Source organism: Rhipicephalus sanguineus, chromosome 6 (assembly GCF_013339695.2).
Source record: "Rhipicephalus sanguineus isolate Rsan-2018 chromosome 6, BIME_Rsan_1.4, whole genome shotgun sequence".
Lineage (NCBI taxonomy): Eukaryota > Metazoa > Arthropoda > Arachnida > Ixodida > Ixodidae > Rhipicephalus > Rhipicephalus sanguineus.
The window spans coordinates 71,897,148-71,915,505 of record NC_051181.1 but is presented as its reverse complement, the minus strand read 5'-3'; positions in this window follow the sequence as shown (position 1 = coordinate 71,915,505).

Here is an 18,358-nt window from a genome sequence, read left to right as displayed (position 1 = left end):
TTGAACGCAAGGCCTTTTTATGGCGCGCATCAAAGCAACGGAAAACATCACTAGATGAAATGAAGCGATGAAAAAGCCTCGTGACAACAGGTTGCTGCAAAGGGCGTTCAAGCGATGGTGATAGCGCAGTCAAAATCTTAACTCTCTCGTGACCGCGCCCATAGAAACGTGGGTCACCCGTTACCTGAACGCGCTTAACGAGAATTTAAAAGTACGGGTGCTCCTATCAACTAGTCGCGCCATCTGGCACATTCTGTAAGCACTAATGTTCTGTTTCCTGCTTAGTTGTTTTTTTTTTTTTTTTTGCGAGCGGCAGCGATTTTTAACAGGGACTCAAAGAGACCGGTTCGCCTGGTTTGTTCGCAAAAATGGCAGACGAAACGGTTGCTAGACCCTCTCAGAAATGTTGTTAATTGGAGAGTTCTGTTGCGTCCATATGCGATTTTTCTGCTGTTTCTAGCCGAAGTGACTGCCGAGATGATGTCAAGTCATGGAAATATAGTTAGGATGATAAAAAAACCGTAGAACGAGCCCGGACTGTAGTCAGGTGTTGACTAGTACGTTACGCTTTCTGGCACATCGATTTGTTACTTCGATTGAAATGCCGTGAGAACGTTGGCACTATTATACCTTTTATTTGTACTGTCTCAACAGCATATGGTAAAAATTTGATGGCATAACCTTCAACCAGCAGAGAGTAATGTTCAACTCAAGAAGGCTACCCGGCCGTGACCCAAAGGTATTGCTGCGCAGTGTAGCGCTACGTACCACAAGGAAAATCGGCGTTTTGGGCAGTTTTTTTTAAAAGCGGTGGTAATAAACAGGGTTTGTGTTAACAAAAGTAAGTGTGCGTGGCTGCAAATCCTGTAGAGGCAGTGTTATGCAAAATATGATGGTTTTTGGGTCACGGCCTCAGAGATGGTGAATTTCATTTGCGTGCTGATCTACATGGGCATCGTCGAGCTTCCATGACCACACCTTCGCAGTACCTTCAGAGCAAGTACTAGTGATGGACGAAGCGCAGAAAATAAAAAAAAAAAAACGCTAATGTGACAAGAAACTTGACGACTGAACAAATGCCACGTGTAACGCCTGTTTTGCCCAGTGGCACACCAACCTTATAAAAAGCAATCTTTTTACATGTTAGAGCTTTCAGAAGTAGTTCTACCAATTTCGATAATTTCAAACATTGAAATGTGAAGACTTTTTGCGGTTTACAGGTTTAAAATTGTTTTGTTTGCAGTGGAGCCATGCATTAAGATGTTTTGGTGCCGTGTTCAGTGTCTTTTGGTGTCTGAATTTTTTTCTGTGTTGATATTTAGCATAGTTTTGATAAAATACCTATGGCTCATTGGAAAATTTATTCTACGCATTTATGTTTATTGTAGTGCCGTGCTTGAAGAGTTTGTAGAGAGAAAAAAATGTAAACGTGAAAGTTTATGGAATAATGCAGTTTTCACTGGGCAGAAAAAGAATTGTATCTCATACACTTATTGAGCTAGATCATTCAAACTTTCCTCTAATATGAAAAGCAGTTTAGAAAATATTTTGTATATCTCAGATTATTTTTCTTCTTTCATGTTGGGGGCATAACATAAAAAATGTCCTATGCAGTGTTCAATGAACCTAGTTTTCATAAATATTCTTGCATATAATACCTTAATATGAATTTTTCAAAGTAATACCATTGAAAAGTACAATCAACGAGCTTCATAATGATATTTAATGTTACACTGTGTCTATTATATAATTCATAACAAAAATAATGGCTAAAACATTCAAAATGTGGGCAATCTTCCCACGGTCACGAAAGAGCAGGCCCCGATATACAAAAACGCAAGTAAAAAATATACACTTAATCCTAAACCCGACTGAGAAACACGATAAAACCAAACAAACCAGTTACTCGACACAAAAATAAAAAAGGGTAAAAATAGCTATTGAGAATGCATGCGCTATAGGTAGTGTACTTCCTTCTTGTAGAGGGAAACTTTTGTATGTCGAGGCGTGGTCGTCGTTTTAAAATTTTTTATTGCGTTATCATCATTGCTTGGACGCCCTTTTCGGCAGCCTGTTGTCACGAGGCTTCTTCATCGCTTCATTTCATCTAGTAATCCTTTCCCTTGCTTTGATGCGCACCATAAAGAGGCCTTGCGTTCAAAGTAATTAGTCAGTCGTGAGTTCAGTGCAGTGTGTATGTGTCTCTATCCCTAGGTGTTCCATCTTTTTGCGCTGGTAAAATTTGTTTTGTACATAGTTTAAAAAGTTATTATTGTGTTAATCGACACCATAATTACGCGTCATATAACGAACATTTCACTCGTGAAGTGGAATAAACATTCTATAATAACTGGCTTGAATACTAATGAGGCACTCACCTATTATGTGGTCGACCTTGTAGGCAAGAACTCTTATATCGTATGTGCCAGAGAAATCAGGCAAACCCCACTACTCTCTAGTTGTTCAATAAAAATAAAGAAGTCGTCCGCTGGCAAGAACGTATGTGCCACTCAACTAGGGCAAATTCCACTACACACCCCTGGTACACTAATAATGAAGGGAACACACGGGCGGCAAACGCCAATTAAGATTTCTGCGCAGACGTAAGCGATAATTGAGAAAGACTTGCGAACCATTGGGATTAACCCAATTATGAACACCGGGACCGCGCGTCCTAGTTTCGCTATTTACCAATGAACTGCTTGGACAATTATTTCTTATTTGTTTTTTCTTTTTCTCATTTTTTTCTTTTCTGTCTTTTTTTGCTGTAAGATCTTCGGTATGTCGCACTGCAGTTTTAGGGGCGTTGTAGAATTTGTAACTGTATCGCTGCTGCGTGGACAAGACGCTGTCTCAATATTCGAAAAGTGAGTCGGTCGCAAAAAGAGGTCTCGCCACGTTTATTTCGCGTCCCAACACTCGTCGCACTTTCCTTCTTGAGCGTGGCTCTTGTGACTGAAAGAGACGATTTTACTCTCGGGCGATCGCATTAAAAGCCTCCTCCCTCAACATAGGTCAAGGCATCGTTGACGAGGTTTGCAGCCACATCCGAGTACGATGGGTTCTTCCTGGGACGTCGGTACACGTGCACCTTGCGGAAGCCTTGGGTGAGGGGAGAAAACAAAGCGTGATTCGAAACATAACGTTGCAACAGGCTGTAGCGATCAGACGGGGGGGGGGGGGGGCAAATTCAGTAGCACAGCTGTGACATGTACATAGCTCAATAAATAGAAATCACGCCTGCCACGTAAAACAAGATGTCGCAAGCACACCTACTTTCCTGAGCCACTTTTGCTAGCCAATATGCACCGCGTGACCCCACCAGAACATCGTCGGCTGACAGAGCCACATGAAAGAAACTACTAAGGCATTCTATGTACAACAAGAGCAGGCGAAAATACAAGCACCACATTTGAGACCAAGCAGAGAAGAAGGCGTCATACTGCTCAGACTTCAAGTGGGCAATCACCTCCATGGCAATCTGCTGCATGCGATATATTCTGGAACATATGGAACAGATTACACGTTCTACAAGTAGCCGGACACGCTCTACCACATGATCTGGGAGTGTAACAAGAATCCACAAACAACGCCTATTCAATTCACAACAGACGACAAGTGGGGGGCACAGCTGACAAGCCCGAATCCCACGGGCCAGCTACAGCTTGTGAACAGGGCTAGGCTATCAGCTCAAGCCTGCGGTTACGTGGACTGAGGTGGCCACCCATCTCCGAGGGTAAACACTCTGGTCAATGAAATGAAGTTTAACTATCTCGCTTAGCGGCAGTTGTAGGTTGTAATAGGGCACCACATAATGAGTTTAAGGTGCGCGAGCAGGAACACGGACGAAAGAAGTGTACTGGGCGAGACTGCCAGTCCTGCTCGAAGAGATCACAAGTCGTCTGTGAGCTGAAGTTACGAGTGCAGAAGCCAGTGCAAAGTGCTACTGAGGAGTCGCGATAAAACGGAATGTGAGCTCGCAGAAGCATAAAAGTGCGGGTTTTTGGGCTGGTTGGTTCGATTGATGTAAAGGCGTCACAACGATTGAGGCCACGGACAAGGAAAGCATACGATACGAGAGCTAACTTTCAAATGAGTGTTAATTTCGGAAAAGCACGATATTTATGAACACTAACACAAAGGTTCGAATCATCGCACATGACAACTAGCAGAGTCCAAACAAGAAAACTCCCTTGCAGTGAGGGCAACACAAGGGAAGCTGATCCTGCCATCACCTGTCTTCGCTATCAAAGTTGCTTCGACAATTCCTCCTGCATCTCTATGAACACTTCAAACGAAAGCAAACATTCTTTAAACAAATGGTCCCGACCACAGTCACCACGACGCACACAAGCGCGTCCATCCCGATAAAGGCTCAGTTCTTGTTCATGCTCTCGTGATCTACCATTAGGCCACTCCTAGTGTGTACGACGTAAAACTTATCACATGAAGACGGGAGCCGATAAACGACACTCTTTGTGCATGACACAAAACGGGACTGATCACGTTTCTTACAACCTGGCCGTTTCTTTTTTCTTGATGCTCCATTTCTTTTCTTAATAGGAGTTACATTATTTACCCCACAACGCGCATCGTGTTTACTTGCTATTACATAATTTTCTTAGAGTGATTTTCTCGAACGGTTAAAGGAGATTTTGGTGTGACATTTAAGTCCCTCTTGGCTGTTTTTATTTTTTAGTTACGCTTTATTCTGAATTAACCGGAGCAGTGTTTTCATCTCGGTATGTTGGTATTTTTATTTTTTATATGAGAACTGGAAATGATGAAGCCGAAGACAAAGTGAGGTGCAATGTTTTTTGCATATTGATGCAGTTCTGCAGTCCGAATTGATATAAATTGTAATGCACTATATTTTATGACTGCTAGGAAGGCTGATTCAAAGCTCACGTATGAGGCCACCACACACAAATGGAGACCCCCAAAAATACGTACAAACAGCTCTTTTCAGTAAATTACGTAGTTTTCATAATAAGTCGTCTTCGTCTCTCATTGAACGGTGGGAACCCAAGCCACCCGAATGTCAATTCTTTGTGATAATACGTTTCACTGGCCTTTCTGCTCGTACAATGTTGATATGAGGCCACATGGATAGATACACATATGAACAGCTTACGACGGCGAGACGCACAAAATGGAGAGTAAGCGCTGTAGTGAAAGCACTGGTGAGGTGTAACGGAGCGAGAAGTTTACTTCAATGAATATTATCAACGTCCTGGTAACTTGGTTCTTTCTCATTACATATTTATTCTTAAAGGCAGTACCACTCTTTCGTGTATATTCTCATATAGAAACACTCCTGCGACCGAAGCAGTGTTCTTGGGGCTGGTTTTTACGCCTGCATTCTCTAGATGTGTGCTCGTTATCAGTGCGTCTGAGAGATCGGTTTACGTCACTCGATGCAAAGTTTTTTCTCACCATCTTCTTCCATGTCCCGCAGGTTGAATCCACCTCGACGTCCTGGACAAATATATGGCGCCGTATCAACAACACAGAGCAATACAATGACACACTTACGCAAGGCGTATACATTACTGCGACATAGGCAACAACAACAACAATAATGTTAATAATATCAATTTGCCCAGCGGTAACGTGTGAGTGTGGAGAGAAAGTAAATACCGTTACGCGCATGCGTCTGCTAGCGCGGGTACCGGAGGGAAAAAGGTGGCCACAAAAAGAGAGAAGAGGTGGAAGGGGAAGAACAAAAACACACAGGGTAAGCAAAGCTGAAGGGGAGTAGGCGTCATGAGAGGCCTTTACGGGTCATTTGATGTGGCTATATGTCGACGGCATATAGAGCAGAGGTGTACTGAGTGTCCGCTGGTGCGTGGGAGGGGTACCCGAATACTCGTGGGAAGGGATTCTCATATGGAGGCTGGAATGGCGAAGAACCCATGGCGTTTAGTCCGATGCTCGGGTTGGCCAGTGCGCTTCTTCACGCGTACTGTCGATAAGGGGGTGGCAGACAGAGGGGGTGCCATGGGGCGCAGAGAAATAACTCTCGATATGGCAAAATTGTTCGTCCGTTCGCAGGATGATACGACATTTTAATCAAAGAAAAGTGGGTATCGTGTTGTTGCAACTGCTGTAAGGGAACTTGTCCGCTAACTTCTTACGGTTGGCGGATTGTTGAATAAGCGGAGCTGTGAACGTGAGTGACCAGGTTTGTGGCGCCATTTGGCGGCGCAGTCATGAACCAAGTGAAAAGAGCCAGCAGGCGCGCAATCTTGGAGGCCATGAAAAAGATATTGTAGTCACGAAGCGCATATTCTATTTCGTTGCTAGTGTAAATTTCCGGCTAAAATGATCCACCTTTATTTTTTTTTTCCGACGATGTGCTCGTGAAACGTAAAAACGCGTTTGTAATTGTGGTTAGACAAAAGCGCCACAAGATGTCGCTACCACCACCCGATATGACCCGATGGCCTACTGTTAGAGTGTACTAGATCTGTGTACTGATCCCTGCTTTTGCATGTTTGGTCGAAAACATGGAACTACGTAGATGTATACCACCGGTATGTTCACCAAAAACGAGTTTGAATCATCACGTGTCTGTATCTGCTACCTTTACTCGCCAAAGAGCAGCGTAAATGAATTTCTTTTCGCCTACCGTTACGGAACGGTGTTCCCGCAACTCTTCCGTTTAGCATGAAGTCATGGGTTCGACTTCAGATGCGACCGCTCGCTGAGAACGAAATCAGAGTGCTTGTGCGCCTCTGTTTAGGCCCATGGCAGTGAATTTCATGAGGACTATTTTTAGCCAAAATCTCTCCACTAGCGCGATTATCGTAGCTTTACCATTTCTGATAGGCTTGATTTTAAACTACGTGAACCGTTTTTTTTTGTTTGTTTCATGTGAACACAAACAGTACAATGTAGTATTCTGAACGGAAAGTGCGTTACTTCGGCAAACTGCGTGTGCCCAGCCTAAAGTTTAGTTAGCGCAAAGGTGGCGGCTTCCTGAAGCAACATATACCGCATGAATCAGACATTTTGTTATGTCGATTACTTTTCTTGTCAGGCCTGTCACCCCGCGCCGGTGTAGCTGTTTCACATAGCGCGCCGCAAGTTGAGTACATGCTTACCTCGTTGGAGGATGCCAGAGCGAATGCCATCGCCTGACCCTGACACAACTTCAGCTGTGAACCCAGAGAGCAAAAGTAGAATGCAGACTGTCAAGGCGAGCATGATTCTTCGTCCGATCAGTGCTGATCCCACAGATTTTGACCATCGCAATGTGGATGCCTCTCTTCCATAGCCGTTTGTGTGAAGAAAACAAATCTTACTGTTAACTTCTTTTATTTATTTCTAAGCCTATTTATTTTCCTAACCTATTTACTTTCTAAAGCTAGGTACCCACGAATCCATGGGTCATCCCCGGGAGCAGGTTGCGTCAGGATACTGAGGAACAACCAACCAAACTTCACTCGTCAGCTTCAGTGTGTCCGACCACATGAATAAGGTTACTGTTTTAGCTTTTATTTTTTTTAAATGCGAAAGCTTTAATACCTCATCAAACGCGAAAATGAACTGTCGGTGGCGTCAGCACTAGGGATTAAAAAAAAAACCATCATACGATGACGTCACAGATCGCAAAAATATGTGACGTAATCAAATAGCACATCACATCACATCACATCGCTTGGCCAAATGTGGTCCGATTTCTGAGGCATTGCCAAATCAGCTGAGGTGCAGAAAGTTTGCAATACCTACGATCTTGAGGCAGTGCAGAACCACGTGACGTGCAGACAGAAAAGGGGGGTGGGGGATAGTATAGTCAGAGTCGACTCTGGTATAGTGACAAATAAGAAAAGAAGAAGATGGCTTTGGCCTTCGAGTAACATTAGGTGAACGCAAAAGGGATCCGGTTATCTTTTATTTCTAATTCGCGCAGTTTTTTGTTCTAAATTGGTTTCGATGAAAGTGATTCTGCATTTAAGTATATCTTCATTTTCGGGTACACTGCATGCTTTCGATCAGTTCTTCTGACTGGTTTATCATTCCGTATTTTGTTATGATTCATATCTTATTTTACTTTACTTTTAGTAAATTCATGTCCCGCTTAATTTAACACATCCTTATCGTGAACTTCCTATCGCGCGATTCTTTGCGCATCCCCCTAGTGGACACGCGCCATGAAAATTGCCATAAGACGGTAACTTGGGCGAGTTGGCGTTTATTCATTTTGCATTTAAATAGCGCCAAAAAGACAAAAAGAAGCCAGGACAAAGAAACAGCAACACACACACACACACTTTATTTCGTGTGTCGCTCTTTGCGGTAGCTTTCGGTAGTGCGTTATTTGAATTCAGCATGAAAAATGTTTCACTATCATAATCACCACCACAACAACCATCATCATCACCAGTACGCGTCTTGTTCTCGTTTTTTTTTTTCTCGCCATTGCCCTGTTCTCGAATAGTCAACCGACTCAACCGCATAAGTTATATATAGATAAATTAACAGCCGGAGCATACGCAGCAACAACTGCTACAACAATAAAGATAGAATGAAAGAGTAGTAAGATATATTTATTTTCACGTGCTTTTCAGTAAACATTCAGTTGAAAGAGAGCGCTCGTGTCGTCTGGTCTCCGCTTTGGCTGTGTACTTTTGCGCTGTAACGATGAACTACTAGAACAGCACACAGCCGCTATCAATGTTGCGCGAAGCCTTTGACCGGTAGCTGTCGCTTTTTTTTTTTCGAAAGTCTGCCCTTAGGCATAATATTTATTCAGAAATACACTTGATCGTACAAATCACTTCTATGAGTCATTAGTGGCCTCGTAAGGAAACTAGCAAACATGTGTGCATGTATTTCGAATACCTTAACGATTGGACCCCTCGGCTCTTTCAGTCGTGGTACACAAGCTCGAAGACTGACCCGCCTTTCCTTTGCCGTGTCCTAGTTGAGGCAAGAAAGTAAGCTGTCTATCACAATTTTGCGACTGAACGCTTTTAATTATCAAACATGAAGCGAATGTTGAAGCTAGCGTCTTGAAGGTGCCTAGTATGAGAAATAGAGCGTTTCTAAAAAAAAGAAAAGCACTTTACATTAAGCAGCGAAGCGGCTTAGAACGTGGTCGTCAGCAATAACCAAATACACTATGCAGGAGGTGGCACTGGTACAACTTACCGCAGCGCAGTCCGGCGGTTAAGCATTTTTTTAACAGCGAAGCTGTTCTAGCTCGGCGTAAAATGTGTAGCTGTGCGCGAAAATTATCATCATCATGAACGGACATGTGCCACAGAACATGGGCAAATCCCACTACTCACTGCTACGGCATGGCTTCTAATAACGTTGAGAGAGAGTACACAGAGAGAGAGAGAAACAAAGAATAAGACGGAAAGAAAGATATAAAGAAAGAGAAAATTCTTCGGGATGCGGGATTCGAACCCACGTTCCCTCATTCCGGAGGGAAGCGTCCTAACCACTCGGATATCCAAGCACGCTAGCAGAGCATAGCAAGGGAGCCGGAAAGGGAAGTGAGGGTGACGAGGAGAGATGTGATGGTGAGGAGGAGGGAAAGGAGAGGGGGAGAGAGTAAAGCGTAGCACAGAAAGAATAAGAAAGAGAGAAACAGAGAGAAAGTAATGCAGAAGCAGAAAGAAAAAGAGAGAGAGAGAACATCAACGAGAGAGGGAAAGAAGTAGAGAGAGAGGAAAAAATTGAAAGAAAGAGGAAGCAAGCATCGCGTCGTCTAGCGAACATATACCACGCCACCTGGCCAAACAACGCATGCGCAGTATCTAAGCTATGCCCACCGACGGAGACATCACGCGCAACCTCCGCTCTATAGTGAATAGCCTGGCTGCGCCCAATCATGCCCAGACAGTCATGGGACGTCCTAAGAAAGTGCGTACTCCCGATGGGGAAGCAGCGCATCTCAAAGCTAGACGTTTCGGTTGATGGGGAGCACGAGCGGCGACAGGCCAGTGCTTCGCTGTGCCAAGCATTGCGCAACTTACTGCAAACTGCCCGTATTTTTAACGCGACAGCGTTAAAGAGCTCGTTTCGCACAAACTCCGGCGTTGGCGTCGGTGTCGTTGGTTGTCAGCGAAAAAGCTTTATCATGTCCTTGACCGAAAATTCGAGAAAGATGCGAATAAAATAAATAATAACACCCTTCGGGTTCGAGTGAGAACCGAACTCAGACCGTGTGCGTCGCAAGCAGATGTTCTACCACAGAGCAACGCAATTTCTTGAAACGGCTTCGGAAAAAAATTCAGAAGATCCCACGTACCGTGGGAGTCGATGTTATGCGAAGCATGCGGCGGGAAGGTGACTGTGGCGTAAGCTTTTTTTTACTGAGCGAAACGTTATAAAATGAGGCCAAAGCTTTGTATAAATTTTATACGCACATATATATGTTGAAGAGCCGCATATGTGTTATATACCTAACCAGTTGTTTGCAGTTGGGTAACCCTGCCAACGGCAACGTGGGTATTACCAACACCACAAGCGGTAAGCTGATATGTAGTGCTTATACTTATCCCTTATGATGGAGAACGCACGCACGTTTCACGAAACCGTGTGCATGTGTGAGATGTTCTTGACAGTTCTTGAACAAGGTCATCATCGTGATCAGTGAGCACCAGCAGCTGGTCGTGACTTGTTATCGGATCCGGTCGTGATCGCGGTGACGAGGGGTTCATGTGTAGTGAAGTATGAGGTATAGTACAGCTGTTACAAATCGTGACTGCCTCGGTCACTTCGTCGACAAATTGTCTGTCGATAGAGCCGGTGACATGTCGGAATCTGAAGTCACCCTTCGCGTTGGTGAGGTATGGTAGGCCGTTCAATGAGTAACGCTGCCAAGTAACGCTGCCAAATTACGCCTACGTGAGGTTCAATGGTCATCGAGGCTGGTAGGCCTGGATAGTGCTGCGTAGACGAACATCAGTGGATGGCGCTTGTCGTATTCGTAGACTACCTTGGCGTATGTGGCCTATGTAGCCTACCCTACAAAGCGGCTGTCAATGAACCTGGCATCATCCTTGGTCAGCATGATGCCATCGCCCAGCCTCATTACAAATCAAGAGGACACAGCGTCGTTCTGGCGAACTAAGTGCATTTCACAGTGCGAGATGCGAATATCGTACGTAACTTTCGTTAATGTATTCCTCCGGGGTCGAACAATGCTTCAATAATTCTTGCTGAATCATAGGAATACAAGTATAATATTTATTAGGCTGCTATAAAAGCTGAGCCAACACTGGAACCACCGACGTTAATCTGATACGGCGCCTGTATCGTAGGAGTACACATCATAGGAGTATCATGTAGTGTTTATTGCTCTCTTGTTAAATTAGATACGCAGCACCACAACCATGTTGCACCGAAATTACGCCTGCATAGGCTGTTTTTCCAAACCAGTTTATAGAGCTGGCGTGGCTCAGAGGTAGAATACTTGATTGCCACGCAGAATGCTTAGGTTCGATTACTGCTGGGATCCTAATTTTCATTCTTTCCATTCGTCGGGTTAACGCTGCCGATGTCGATTTTTCTTAACGCTCTCGCATTTAACTTACCAATATCAGTTCTCGCCGTTCCTGGGTAGATATAAACTAAATCACCTGTGGCGCATACCCGTACACCGCGGCCCGTGGTAAACGGGTATGTGCCACACGTGTCTGGAGGAAAGGGTTTCACGACGTACGCGACAGGATTTTCGCGTTATTCATGTAATCACCCGAAAGTCATATTCGTCAAATCCTCTTACCCTCTCATGCCAATTTCGGTCTGCATCAAGTTAAGGGGGCGATCATGAGAATACTCAGACGTACGCGGATAGATAGATAGATAGATAGATAGATAGATAGATAGATAGATAGATAGATAGATAGATAGATAGATAGATAGATAGATAGATAGAAAGCAATGCTCGAAGTGCAAAAGGTTTGCTTACAAATGCTTCGCATTTAGAACAAACACTATATGAATGTCATATAGTGGAAGGCAGTCTGCTTAGCGCATGTAAAATTGCGTGGCAGAAGCGTAGAATCGCGCCAGGCCTCAAAACATGTCACTTGCGCAAAGAGTGGGTGTTTTAAAGTCCCACCCACTACAGAGCGCTCAGTCGTATTTAATCACCATCAGCCGCAAAAGTATCAACAAAGTGAACAGCTGCGTAAGATTGCGTGTTGCCTTACGGAGGCGTAGTGGGCACTTAAGAAGTGTACTTTCAGTAGTCATTATAGGATAGTTTGAAACGGCCAATGTTACGCGCACAATCGTTTGTTTCTTTGCGACACGGTTGAGGCATGCACCGAGAACCGAAGCTAGGCTAGCAATTGAGTAGGCGGGAAGGTACGGGACCCGATTAAGCTATCGCATTCTACCGTTGAAGGCGAAGCTCAAGCCTGCTCCAAGTTTTTATTTATCAAATGTAGAATAAATAAGCAACTTGGCAGCAACGCTACGTCAATGGTCTTGCTCAGCACTATTGGGACTCGCTTGTTTTCCAGGCGGGATGTTACACCAAGGTTGGATGGGAATAGAGATGCATCGACGCTACGGTACTTCTTAATCTTTTCTTCGAAAACAGAACTGTAACCAACAGGACGAGAGGTTTCCAGATGGTTTCCATATTATACACCAAGGGCTAGAAGACCCAAATAGCTCGCCTCAGAGGTCAGCAAGATCACTAGCATCCGCAAATGAAAGAATAGAACCAAAGAGCTTGCTTTCATCTTCACATACAAACTCATGATGATTCAGTGGACGAATTTCTGGCCGAGCGACAAGTCGACGAGGAAAGTGTTCGAATTTTCGCTCATGTCCAGGGACCACAAATCTAAGCTTTTGGCGTTCGATGACTGCAATGGACGTTAAGCGAAAAAAGGAGCATACAGTTTCAACAACAACAACAAAATTATTCAATGAGAAAGCGGCAGCCAGGGAGCAAATGCCACATGAGAGCGTAGGCAGCATTTGATGCAGCGTAGGCATTTCTTTCTTTTCTTTTCGCACCAATAAAGAAACACATTGGAAGGGGCGAGGGTGACAGCGTGATGAAGGACCGAGATAAAAGATTCACTCACACGTGGCGGCGGCTCTTGTAGATTTTTTTTTTTATACGGTACGCCCCTACCACCATTTAGCATCCATCGCAGTCATCGATGACCTGTTAGTCGATACCCGTGCGCGAAGTAGCCTTTGATAATTCGTTCAACTTATAATTTAGGGCAGTAAAAGAGCCGCGCGTTAAGTGGCAGTCACTTGGTAATTCTTTTTTAAAATTCACGCGCTTTTAAGAAAAGCCGGAAAAAAAATTAAGCAGAGTTATCTTACCATAGATTGAAACATATGATGTTTTTGAACAAGCGCTACAACTTTTGTATTGAAGATTTTTATCTAGAGCTACTATTTAAAAACTTCATTAAGCAATCTTTGTTAACTGCCGAGCTTCGCTGATTGGAAAAAAAAATTCCGACGTGCTCTATATGGTTCAGAACAATACTGCGCTAATTAGAGACGCGTAGCGTCTATGCTTAATTTTTTATTACTTGGTGATTTTTTATCTGAAAGACCCTGTAGAACCACCCAGAAAACAGGCGTGCCCTCTTATGGGCCGCAGAAAATAACGCTACTCGTTTATTCTAATGGCCACTACCCTAAACATCTTAACCTCAAGTAGGTAGACGACAGGACGTCACATCATAACGCAATGCATTGTGAAGGCAAAGAGCAACCAATGTTGAAACGTTGACGGCGGGAGGTACGAGTTTGGAGGAGGATAACCTTTCATATCCCTTGCTCTGTCGATAAAACAAGCTCCATTTAAACTACGGAGGGAACGATTTACTTTAGCCGCACCTTAACCACCTACATAATTTCAAAAAACCGTTCGAGGTAGAATTTAAAGATATAAAGCAAAACACATGTGTGTTTAGAAAAATTTATTATCACAGACGGTTAACATCAATAACAATTCAACTTAACATTTGCTTGCTAGACATACGTTTACGAGAATGACAAAACAAACTTCAGTTACATGGAAACAAAACACGAAATGACGGAGCCAATACGTACAATCGATGTTTCACAAACATATATATACAAACACACAAATTTGTCACAAAAAGATGGGTATACATATGTACATTACATTACATGGCAAACAAAAAGCACAAATAAAACGTGAATACGTACATTTGAGGGCAGCAATAGGTATTGTCTAGCAGAAAGACACAACTACTAGACTCCTATTCAAGCTGGTCTCCATGCTTTTCATGCGCGCGTAGATAACCAGTGGCTGAACGTACTGTTTCAGGTTTATTTGGGAGTACGAAAAAATATTTTAGTTATTGCAATTAATGATGAACTATTTGGTGCGGAAGCACAAACCTCTTTAGCGAATTGAGCTTTTGACCGATGATCAGAAGTCCGTAAGTAAAATTAGCAAAGCAATATACTACATCGTGACATCGTTCTCATATGATTTTTTACAGGTATCGTAACCAAGCTTAGGATAGGTCACCACCTTCAAAAACGCACTTTTTGAAAAACAAAAGACCTTTTTTTTGTTTTAACATTTTCAAGCTTTTGTTTTAACATTTTCAAGCTCTCTCTCTATTCAAGAATATTTACCAAAAAGAATTATGCAATTACCCTGAGCCGTTCGAAAGTTATAACCATTTTTCTAACCCCTACGAGATGCATCCAAAACCGAAACTGAATGTTTATGATTCCACAACACCTGCCATTACGTCATAAGTGTCTGTCCGTATACATAATACATAACGCTAAGTTGTCTAAGTATGTTTTAAAATTTCTGGGTACTTATGTTTTCTATTTATTTTAAAATTTCCACAACACGATTGCGGCACACTTGTATAAGCTGTACGTGTTTTGGCTCAGCTGTCTGTGCTTTTTTGTACGCCATTTCAAGCTCTTCGTCTTAGTTCCGGCCTCTCAAGCAGAAAGTTATAGTACTCCATGAAATATGACGAAATATAGGACGAAAAAGAAGCGTCAACGCAAGTTAGGGAATCAATATACGAAGCATGGACCCGCCGTGCAGCACGTGGATGATACTCGACTGGAGACTCAAAATGAGCTAGAAAAATACACCATCTCCCGCTAAAGGGGACCATGAGTAGATGCGAAGCCGGAGCACTTGCACGATCGCGTTCCGTTGGCGTTCGTTGGGCATGAACCCGAGCTCGCGTCGTGGAACGCGAAGAGCGATGCTACGCGCGTCGTATCCAAAAGCAGCAGCGCCGCTAAGCGTTGCTTGGAAAGCCTATTACTTCAAGCTAATCAACAAAATAATAATGCGGTACCGATAGAAAACAAATGACAATGCCACACAATACAAGGAGGTTTAAAAAAAATTGCTGGAGTGGTGATTATTGCGCAATAGTGAAGCCGTGCCCACCAAAAGATGGTGGCTGCGCCCGCCATCTTACTAGGGGCACGATATACCATAGGTGTTTCGTGAAGGAAAGCGAGCGTTCTCCACGCACGCCATAGAAGCTTAATATGGCAACTTTTACGGGTCAGATACTGCTGCAAGTGTGTCTTTGTGTTACTAGTTTTCGTAAGTAAGCCTCAAAGTCATGACAAATTTTGTTGCACATCAATCGTCAATACTCCTCTCGACGGATTACTTTTGTCGGCAACAACGATCTTTTATTTTGTAATTAACATAGCATTCACACTAACAGATCAAAGCCATTTGATCTCTAAGTAGGCACCACAACAGAATAGCACGTTTCCGAGCTCTTTGGTGGGCAAAAGCTGGCTTCACTTTCGCTGGCAAGGCATTTCGAGAGCTTCCACTGCAGAATTTTTTTAAACTTCCTTGGTCGTATCTTCCATTTGGCCTGGCCGTTAATTCTCACAGGGCGAGCGGGGAACGCGGTCGACAGGCGGGCGAGAGCGGGCAGCGTAGGAGAGGAGAGAGAGAAGGGGAGGGGACGCGCATGCGTTCGAGCTCATCGCGGCGTAGCGCAGGAGAGAATTTCGGCATGTCTAGCCCGCGTTTCAGAGGAAGAGTGGAAAGGGGGAGGGGAGAGGGGTAGGGGAGGGGGAGAGGAAATGTAAAGTGGAGAGGGGGAGGGTGGGGGTGAGTGCAGAGGGGAAATGGGAGAGGGTAGATGACAGGGGGAATGGTGTGGGGAGTGGGGAGGAGGTGTGTGGAGAGGGTATGCGCATGCGCAGTAAGGGTGGTCACGCCGCACACCACCACTGGATTGAGCTCCGCCTTAATATACTTCACATCTAAAAACGTGCTTCAGCTGGCTCAAAAGGAGATTATGCCGCTTCAAAAGAGGTGCCAAGCTAGGAGCCTGGTTAATTTCGGACATATTGAATGTTTTAGATGCGAAGTATCTTAAGGCGGAGCTCAATCCGGTGGTGGTGTGCGGCGTGACCACCCTTACTGCGCATGCGCATACCCTCTCCACACATCTCCTCTCCACTGCCCCTCTCCACTCACCCTCTCCCCTTCCCCTCACCTCTTTCCTCTCCCCTTCCCCACTCCCCTCCCCCTCTACTATTCCCCTCTCCACTTCACCTCCCCCTTTCCACTCTTCCTCTGAAACGCGGGCTAGACATGCCGAAATTCTCTCCTGCGCAACGCCGCGATGAGCTCGAGCGCATGCGCGTCCCCTGCCCTTCTCTCTCCACTCCTACGCTGCCCCCCTCTCGCCCGCCTGTCGACCGCGTTCCCCGCTCGCCCTGTGAGAATTAACGGCCAGGCTAGATGGAAGATATAACGCGCGTAGCGTCCCTCTTCGCGTTCCACGACGCGAGGTGGGTAGCATTCCCAACTAACGCCAACGGAACGCGATCGTGCAAGTGCTCCGGCTTCGCATCGCCTCATGGCATCCCTTTAGCGGGAGATGGTGTAATTTTCTTTATTACATATACATTCGGTTCAAATATTTAAAGCCATTTTTCTGGAGACCTGATTTTTTGCACCCTACAGCTACGCGAACAGTGATAGCTTTCTTTCTATAAAATATTAGCACATAAAAATTTGTGTGATATTTATTAATAGGTCGAACTGTGCATTCAAGCAGAATGATTGAAAACCAGGTGTAACTTTTTGCACTATGGCCAATGTTGTGCAAAACAAACCTTCGAGGTATCAACTTTATCATTCTTTTCATGATTACGCATCTTAGATTAGAGATGTGGTAATCGTGGAGGTTAGATGCACATATTATTCTCCACACTATGCACCTGCCAAGTCGCGCTTGAATCGCACGAACCATTTTCGAGTTATGACTGTTGGCGCAACATGTATTTTATGGCACATTTTGATTTTTATAAATTTTATTTTTTTACATTTTAAACAATTTCTTCATTTTAAAGTTAAAACTTACCTAAGTCCTACAAGCCAAAACCATAATTATAACGTTTGGACTACAACTGTAAATTTTTTTCTCGAAGGTGGTGACCTACCTTAAGTTGGATATTCATCCAAATGGCTGCGTATTTATGATGTGTTTGTAGAGGCCAAGTAAAGGCAAAGGTCGGTCAGATTGTGTGAATCATGGAGGAAAAAGTAGGATGGAGTGCGCCTATAGCGCCCACAAGCTAAACTCATCTGAAACCACTACCTCCTCGTGTTCATGGCACAATTCTCATCATGCCCCTTTTAACACGAAAGTGTTTTGTGCCGGAGTCCCCCAAGACTTTCATGACGTATTTCCCTCACGGAAATACGTCAGCGAAACGAACGCGTTAACATGGCAAATAAAAGGAACCTCTAAGAAAAAGTTCCGTTGACACGAGTCGAACCCCCGACCTCTCGGTTCACGATGATGGCTGGCGGGCGTATAGCCTACTGAGCTACCGCCAAACATGTAGCGGAGGCTACATGAACGGACCTTTTATCTTTCACACTTACCTCTCACAGTGTTCTGGATGGATGGATGGATGGATGGATGGATGGATGGATGGATGGATGCTATGAGCGCCCCCTTTACAACGGGAGGGGACATGTGTGCCACCAGGCTCGGAAAAAGAAGCTTCGGTGCCTCCGCAATTAGCTCCGGCAACGCGCCGTTGCTGCGACCATCCCATTCGGCACGTTTCAAATAGGAGAAGTGTAATTTCATCAACGCCTTAACACTCCGCGAGGTGGCGGCTTGAGCCCACGCCTCACTCACAGCATCCATCCATAACGAAAAGTAGCTCTCCGACGCTCGCCTGGCTGTCGCACCGCGTTTCCCGCTCGCCCTATGAAAATTAACGGCCAGGCTAGAGGGGAGACACGACGCTCATCGTGTTTCTCTCGGCGTTTCATGACGCTTTGTAGCAGTGCATATGGAGTATCTGTGTTTACTATGTGCTTGTTGATGCCATCTTTGCGCGTTATTCA